General features: G+C 53.9%; 2 long non-coding RNA genes across 2 annotated transcripts; both read left to right on the top strand.

Moving 5' to 3' along the window:
* The first annotated feature begins 2,692 nt into the window (after nt 1-2,692).
* Nucleotides 2,693-4,508, top strand: LOC113940795. The gene is made up of 2 exons (XR_003525539.1): nt 2,693-2,764; nt 3,994-4,508. It is a non-coding gene; the product is annotated as an uncharacterized LOC113940795 (long non-coding RNA).
* Nucleotides 4,509-5,477: 969 nt separating this feature from the next.
* LOC113940796 lies at nt 5,478-7,167 on the top strand. Its single transcript, XR_003525540.1, has 2 exons — nt 5,478-5,535; nt 6,901-7,167. It is a non-coding gene; the product is annotated as an uncharacterized LOC113940796 (long non-coding RNA).
* Nucleotides 7,168-7,632: the final 465 nt, after the last annotated feature.

Genomic DNA, 7,632 nt, shown 5'->3' with positions numbered 1-7,632 from the left:
GCTGGTAATAGTCTTAATTCAAGGTATTTTTAGAGAATTGATTTAACACAAGCAGAACAAATGGCCAGAAGTGTAATGAGAGACAAGTTGAAATTAGAAAGTAGATGTGCATTTTGAATGTATTGTCATAGCAACTGATTAAATTCTCCCTCTCTTGCTGTTCTGGGGACCTTTTAAATGTGCTTTGGCTAAATAAAAAGTATTAGACTATTTCAGAGCCAAAAGGTCAGTTCTTGTTGTCTCTTTTGCACTTTAATTCTAGTACACTGATACTTGCTAACCACTTATAACCCTAGATGCAGAATGAGAACTTGGGTTATTAACAATAAACAAGTCAACAGCAGAAAGACTTGACCTTTCTTTTGAATTGCCCTACAGTGTTAAAAAATACCAAACAAACCTCCTTCCCCAAAGAAACACCCCCCAAAATACCCCAACAACTCACCAAACAGAAAATCACCGACAACCAAAAAGCAGAAGTAACAAACGTGAACAGCAAGTGGAGGAAGAGTTTGAAAGCGGGATGGACAGAAGCACAAGTGTTACTGCCCACTCTTAGGCCACTGTGCTGATTCAATGGGTGTTGTTAGGTTTAGGTTAGTAGTTTGTTGTTGTTGGGTTTTTCGGTGGTGTTGATTTTTTTGTTGTCGTTGTGGGGGATTGTTCATTTGTTTGGTTTTATTTTGTTTTATTTTCTGTATTAAAAATCTGGCTCAGTTACTCTCTAGTTCTGGTGTGTTTTCTTTTCCAGGTGGTTGGTGTTCCTGCAGTGTTTGGCACAGGACCGGGTGAGTTTTTTACCCAGCTTTCTAAAGCTGTAGATGAATAGGAGAGGTAAGGGGATGACTTCTGGTCCGCGACCCAGTGACCACTCCCTGAAGGTCCTGACTCATGAGTCTGCTCCTTTGATTTGAAGGAGTGTACAGTTGCCATAGCCAAGGTAGCCTAGGGTGTCCAGTATCAGCATAAAAAGCAGCAGTAAAAAGGAACTATTCAGAGATGAATTTTTGTGCTGTTCCGTGAAAAAGTAAAAGCTATCTGTGCCAGCAAGTCTGTGAAGCAACTTTTTTCTTGTAATTCCATACCAAGTTTTGAATTGTTGCTGTTTTAATGAAGTCTGTTCATTGATTTTGCATCCATTGGTTTCAGAATCCAAATCTGGGGAAAAAAGTACTGTTAGTCTTTCTGAAATGTCTCTCAAACATGAAAGCCTAGAGAAAACTTTTTTTTTTGAGTAAAAAGAAGCCTCCAGGATGATCCTTATGCAATACAAATCCTGTGTTTTTCAGACTGAATGCACTCCCTTTATTCACCTTTTCAGAGAGTATCGTCCAGAATACGAGCGCCTGAGAAAAACACCGGTAAGTGTTTTTAGCTGTTTTACACCTGAACAGTGTATCTTGGGTCACTTTTATGCACACAGTTGCCTTTATGTTGAGAGGGTCTAACATTTCATTTACTAGTCGTACTCACTGTGGGAAAACTCCTGTCCTGAAGGAGTCCACCATTTGCCTTTTTTTTCCTAGATGTGGTGGAGCATATCTTTACAAAAATAAAGATTTTGTAAAACAGATCTTGCTCACTGTTTTAGTGCTGATATTTGAGCTAATTGTGTGAAAATGATTGGGAAATAAGATTGTGTCTTCCATTCAGATTGATAGAGAGTTCTTAAAAATAAATTTCCAAAGGGATTTGTTGAGACTATCCCTGTATCTTCCTGCACCGGTGAAGAGTACTAGTTTGACTTAGTAAGAAAGACTGAACTGCAGTGCCAAAATCAGTAGCTCTGCTCACCTTGAGTTCTGGCTGTCCAAAGGACAGTTCTCTGCAGGGACAGCTACACAGAGTTTGGCTTCCCGGCGCTGCTGAAAACGTCCTAGAATCCCACCTGACTGGAGGTTGCTTTCCATGCTTAGTCAGAAGTTCTGTGTAACCTTAGTTGAAATGTAAGACCTGCACAGTGACTTCTGTTCTCTGACTGGGGGACAGGCTGCTGGGTTTGGGCGAGGTTTCTCTTCTCCTGATGTTTTAAATGTTCTCAGAATCCACATGTAAATCTTTATCTACGGGAGAAAGCTCAAAATAAACAAAAGAGAGAGCAGCTGGAACACTTGTGGAAGGACATGGGCAGCGTGTGTGTGCAGGGCAGCACACTGGCAGGTACCTCCCCGGGAGGATAAAGTTTACTGCAGAAGTTTTCTGAAGAGTTTGCCTTGTGAAGTAGTACAGTGCTTCTTTGTCCTCACAGCAGAAGTGTGAAAGCAGCTCCATGTTAGAGGAGCGGGGCTTTAGTTCCCATGGGATTGGTCACACTTAGCTCTTCCTGTGTCAGTCACAGGTTTGGAAGAAACCCCGCTGTGTAGCTAAAGCAGTGGACCTACTAGAAATAATGAAATACTTTAGAAAAGGCAAAACGGTCAGATCAGAATATGAGAAAGCTCTGCTGTTGGCTGCACTGTTCCTTAGATGAGGCGAGTAGGTGCTGATGGAGTCTGTCCTGTGTCTGGGATCCACAAGCAGCTTTCTGTCCCCTTAGAGCAGGTGTTCATTGCTGTGTTTCTGTGCAGACAGAAGTTGTCAGTGCACATGCTCCCTTACCTTTAGCAAGCTGGTTTGTGTACAGCCGTTTCTGTTCCCTTCAAGGACCTGATGCTTCTGCAAGGAGTCCCTCTGAGCTAATACTAACACGAGGAACTCTCGATGAAGAGCGAGAAGACAGGGAGAGTGACGCTGATGGCATTGACCATGAAGGTAAGGGAATGAGGTCTTGTAGTGGTTTGAACCTTGTTTTCCCCCAGAGGCTGAAAAAGTGGTAACCCCCAGGGGTGGAGACCCCTGGAAGTTTTGAAGTTCTGCCCAATTAGCGCTCCTGCAGAAATGTAAACATATCACAAGCACCGGAAGAGAAGGGGTTGTAGTTTGGGTGGTTAGAAGATAGTAGCCATGTTGTAGGAGCTCTGCAAAGGGGCCTGGAGCCCCTCGGGGCCTCTGGGGCCCCCCAGCCCCAGTTGGGGGCTACAGAGACTTGGAACAGTGTTAAGCTGGACTATGTGTCTGTAGCTGTGAGCTGGGAGATGTTTTCCATCTTGAGTGAGCAGAGACAGAGCAGAAGCGGCGGCAGTGTCCAGAGACACCTGGACAAGAGCCAGGACAGATAAGAACTGAACCGGAGGAAGCAGCAGAAGCTAGCAGCAGAACTACGGAGTTCTGGGGGTAAGAACTGATATTAGACCCCCCAAACTCCTTTGAGACCTCCTAGAAAGGAGGAAGATGATGGACTCTTACTTGAAAGAGCCTTGGAGTGCTACAGCACTACAGAGAGGAGCTGAGAAGCTCAAAGGCGTCCTGGGAAGCTGGACCGGGACGGAGAAGGAATGTGGGGGGGGTTGACCTTGGCCCCCCTCGCTGCTGCTGCTAAGCTAGCAGCCTTGAGACAGAGCACGGAGCTCTGCAAAGGGGAATTTCAATCCCCTGAGGAAGGGACTTTCACGAAGATGCCCCTGCATTTCGTGATATACCTGTGGTGACGCGAGTCTGGTCCCTGCTGGCAGCCCACAGGTGAGGCCTTCGCTTGGACCGAAGGAGAGCTGAGGGGCTTGAAGGCCCCCTTGTGTATATTGAACAGAGATCCAGCTACAACAATCCAGTTACTGCTGCATGCATGAGATGAGGAGAACCTGCTGCCTTAGAAGAAGCTGCTGCCCTGAGAGACTGGAAGGGATCTGTCCTTCTTTCCCTCCTGGACTTTTATTTGGAGGGGAGAAGAGATCTGATCCATTGTAAATACTATATGTCATGGTAGAGATAGTTGTGATCGTGTGTATAATGTGTTATAGTATTTATTTGTACAGTCATTGTAATATATTCCCTTTCCCCCATTCTGAGTCTGGTTGTGTTTTGTCTGGAAAAAAACCCATCTCACATTAGGTTGAGATGTGGGAGGGGGGATGGAGCTAGGGAATTGGATTTTGGGGCTATCTCAAACCATGACAGGTCTAAAAGCTACCTCTCAAGAAATCCCCTCTGTATTTCATGACCTGGATGGACTGTAAGGAGAGCCTAGAAAACAAGCAAACATTCAGTCACCTGACGTGTCAGAATCTGTAGCAGAAGCTCGGCTGCAATGGTCAGTGCAGGGATATCACTCTGTAACCTTTGTGAAAGTTCAATTGTAAATTTTCTATTCAAGTAATTAAGAGGTGTATAACACACATAAACTAGAGAACTCGTTAGGCTTGGGGCATGCAGTGACCTCTGAACCTGATTGATGCACAGATGTGTCCATCATCTTTTTGGCCTTACAGTTTCTGCCCCTGGCTCTCTTCCCTTTTCCTGTGACTGTGGTCTTGGAGCAATCTTCTAAGTTGTTACAGTGTGATTTTTCTCTTATATAGCTCACAGACTTAATCTTCATTCTTTCCCTGTTCCACTGATGGGTAGGATCACTTATTTCCTTTGCCCTGTAATGTAGTTGAAGATGGAATAGACTTTCTATGTTGCTTTGGCTATCCCGATTCTAACTTTTTTTCAGAACCACAAGTAGAACAAGTACTGAAATAGCGCTGAACTTCAGCAGCAGCGGGGACTGCGCAGGAGAAGGAGGGTGGGCAGCGGGCCTGGGGCGGGCAGGGGGATGGAGGTGGGGGCGGGCACTTAAAAGATTTCGGCCAGGGAGCTGATCTCAGCCAGCACCCAGTCCCCGCAGAAGCAGAACTGCTGCGTGGGGAGAGGCGGTCAGAGGCGCGCTGCCGCTCTGCGTCCTCCCCGCTCCCCGCCGCCGACTCCCGGCCCACCACGTCGCCGCTGCTCCCCGGTCCCCCATGCCGCACAGTCCGCCTTCGCGCCCCGGAACCGCCCGGTGTGCCGGTGGGGGGCTCCCCGAGGGGCTCTGCAGGGGCCTTGGGGCCGGGACCCCGGGGGTGCAGCCCGACCAAGGGGCGGGGCAGGGGACGGGGTCCTGGGGGGGGGACCCGGGACGGCCACGGACCCGCGGGAAGGGCCCCTCCGACACGGCCCTAGTCCCTCCTCCCGACCACCCGAGCACCTCCCGCCACCCGCGGCCGCGGCCCCGGGGGCTCCAAGCCCCGCCAATCCGGGCCCGAGGCAGCGTCTGGCCCGCCAATCCCGGCCCGCCTTTCTCGGCGCCGTCCAATCACAGCCCGCCTTTTCAATCCGGCAGCGGTCCCGCAAGCTCTGCCCGCTCAGCCGCGGCGCGGCTCCTCCGCGCGGCCCCGTCCCCCCGTTCCCCTCAGGCGGTGCTGGGACCGCGGAAGGGCGGTGGGAGCTCCACGGTCACGTCCCGTCCGGGAGCTCTCCCAGGAGAAGGGGAGGGAGGCGGGGAGCGGGCGGGAGGGGCTCCGGGAGCGGGGCCTGCGGGGCCAGCGGGGTTCTCGGGAACGGGCGGACGGGGATTGGCGGGGCTGGCACGGGGGGGCGGGGCTGTGCGGGCCGCGGGCTATAAATAGCGGGGGGGGGCAGTTCGGCGGCGGAGGTGGAAGCGGCGCTGGAGCGGCGGGAGCCGGGGCGAGATCGGCGGTGAGCTGGGGCGGGACTCCCGCGGCTGCCGCTCCAGGCACGCGGCTTGTCTTGGGCACAGGGGCCGCTCTCTCCGGGAGGTTCTGGCTCCCGACGTGCAGGTCCGATCCCGGCCCGCCACTCCCAGCCCGCTTTTCTCCGCTCCGTCCAATCGTAGCCCGCCCTTTCAATGGGGCCGCGGTCCCGTAAGGTGTGCCCGCCCAGCCGCGGGGCGGTGCCGCCCCCCTTCCCCACGTTCCCCTCAGGCGCTGTAGGTGCCGGCGCCTTTGCTTCCGGAGCCGCGCCTGCGCTGCCGCAGCCCCCGACGGGCCCTGTTGGGACCAGGGAGGGCGCGTGGCACAGCTCCGCGCTCACGTCCCGTCTGGGAGTTCTTCCGGGAGGCGGGGAGGGGGCGGGAGCGGCCCTTTCAATGGGGCCGCGGTCGAGCAATCTCTGCTCGCTCAGCCGCGGCGCGGAGCCGCCCCCCTCTCCACCTCGCCCCCCGCGTTCCCCTCAGGCGCCGGTCTCGGCGCCTTTGCTTCGGGGTCCGGCGGAGCCGCGCCTGCGCTGCCGCGGTGCCCGCAGGCGCTGTTGAAAGGGCGGGTGCGAGGCCCGCGGTCCCGTCCCGTCCCGGAGTTCTCCCGGGAGAAGGGGAGGGAGGCGGGGAGCGGGCGGAAGCGGAGCAGCCCCTGGGAGCGGGGCGTGAGGGGACAGCGGGATTCTTGGGGACGGGCAGGGCGGGAGCGGGCAGGCGGGGATTGGCCGGGCCGGACGCTGCCGGACGCTGGGATTGGCTGGGCTGGCACGAGGGGGCGGGGCTGTGCGGGCCGCGGGCTATAAATGGCGTGGGGGGGGCCCCTGAGGGCAGTTCGGCGGCGGGGCTGGGGGCGGCGCTGGAGCGGCGGGAGCCGGCCCGGGATCGGCGCGGCCGCTGGGCCGAGGAGCGGCGGTGAGCCAGGCTGGGACCCTCGCGGCTGCCGCTCCAGGGAGCGGTGGGGAGCCATGGGGCAGCACCCCCTCGGCTGCCGATCCCAGGGGGAGCCGGGGTCGGTCCCCCGCAGCTACCGAGGCAGGGCGTTGGGCAGGCGGTGTCCCGGGCAGCTGTGCCGGCCACCTTTGGTCAGTGCTCAGGAGGGGAACAGCCCATGCTCAGGGGTGCTCCCCCGAACCAGAAGGACTAGCATGCAGCCTCTCAGTGGGGCTGGTATTGAAAGTATTGTTACAAAGAAAAGTAATAAAAGATGCTTCATTCTATTATAATTTAATTTTAATTTTATTTTCATCTTTGACTACTTGATTGTTTATTCTATTGTTTTGTTGCTGTTCCCGTTGGGAACAGAGATACTTAAGTGAACGACAAAGACTGATTTGTGACCTTGTCAACAGCCCCGGGCTGCAGAGATACCCAGCAGCAGATTTAGGCAGAGGCAGCAGAAAGCTGAGGCAGAGGCAGCAGAAAGCTGAGAACCTGGAGCTCAGGCAGCAGAACTGGTGGAGACATAAAGACGGTAGGACTGTGGGCAGAACAAGAGTGGGGCTGGATTAGGGAGCATGGACCTGGCATAAGTACTGCAGGGATGGAGCTGGGATAAAAATAGTCAGGCCTGGCCTGGAATGTGGGCTTGAGTGCTGGGGTGGAAAACTCAGACCTTTGACAAAAGAAAGCTTCTAGGATTGGAACGTGCAGCAGTTTTACCGGGAGCTGACAGCAGAGCTGGCAGAGAAATAAAGGTTGTGGGTCTGGGTATGGGATAGGGAGAGTGGTGCTCGGAAGGGGACTGTGGAGCAGGGATAGGACTTGTAGCAGTGCGGCAGAAATGACTGTAGGATTGAGACAGGGACTGGCACCGTCGCTGAAATCCCTGTGTGGCTGTGGAATAGGGATTGATGGGTGGGAATGTGGATTGGGTGGGTAGCGCTGAAATCACTGAGGGGCTGGGGTATGGACAGGGTTTGGGCTTGGGACAGTAACACTTGAGCAGTAATGACAGCAATCAGTGTGAGATAGGGCCTGTGGCACCGTCGCTGAAATCCCTGTGTGGCTGTGGAATAGGGATTGATGGGTGGGAATGTGGACTGGGGGGGAAGAGCTGAAATCACTCTAGGGCAAGGATCTGG

Source organism: Corapipo altera, unplaced genomic scaffold (genome assembly GCF_003945725.1).
Source record: "Corapipo altera isolate COAL_440 unplaced genomic scaffold, ASM394572v1 60704, whole genome shotgun sequence".
NCBI classification, from domain to species: Eukaryota; Metazoa; Chordata; class Aves; order Passeriformes; family Pipridae; genus Corapipo; species Corapipo altera.
Note: the sequence above shows the minus strand (reverse complement) of the source record. Positions and strands in the feature narration are given on the sequence as shown.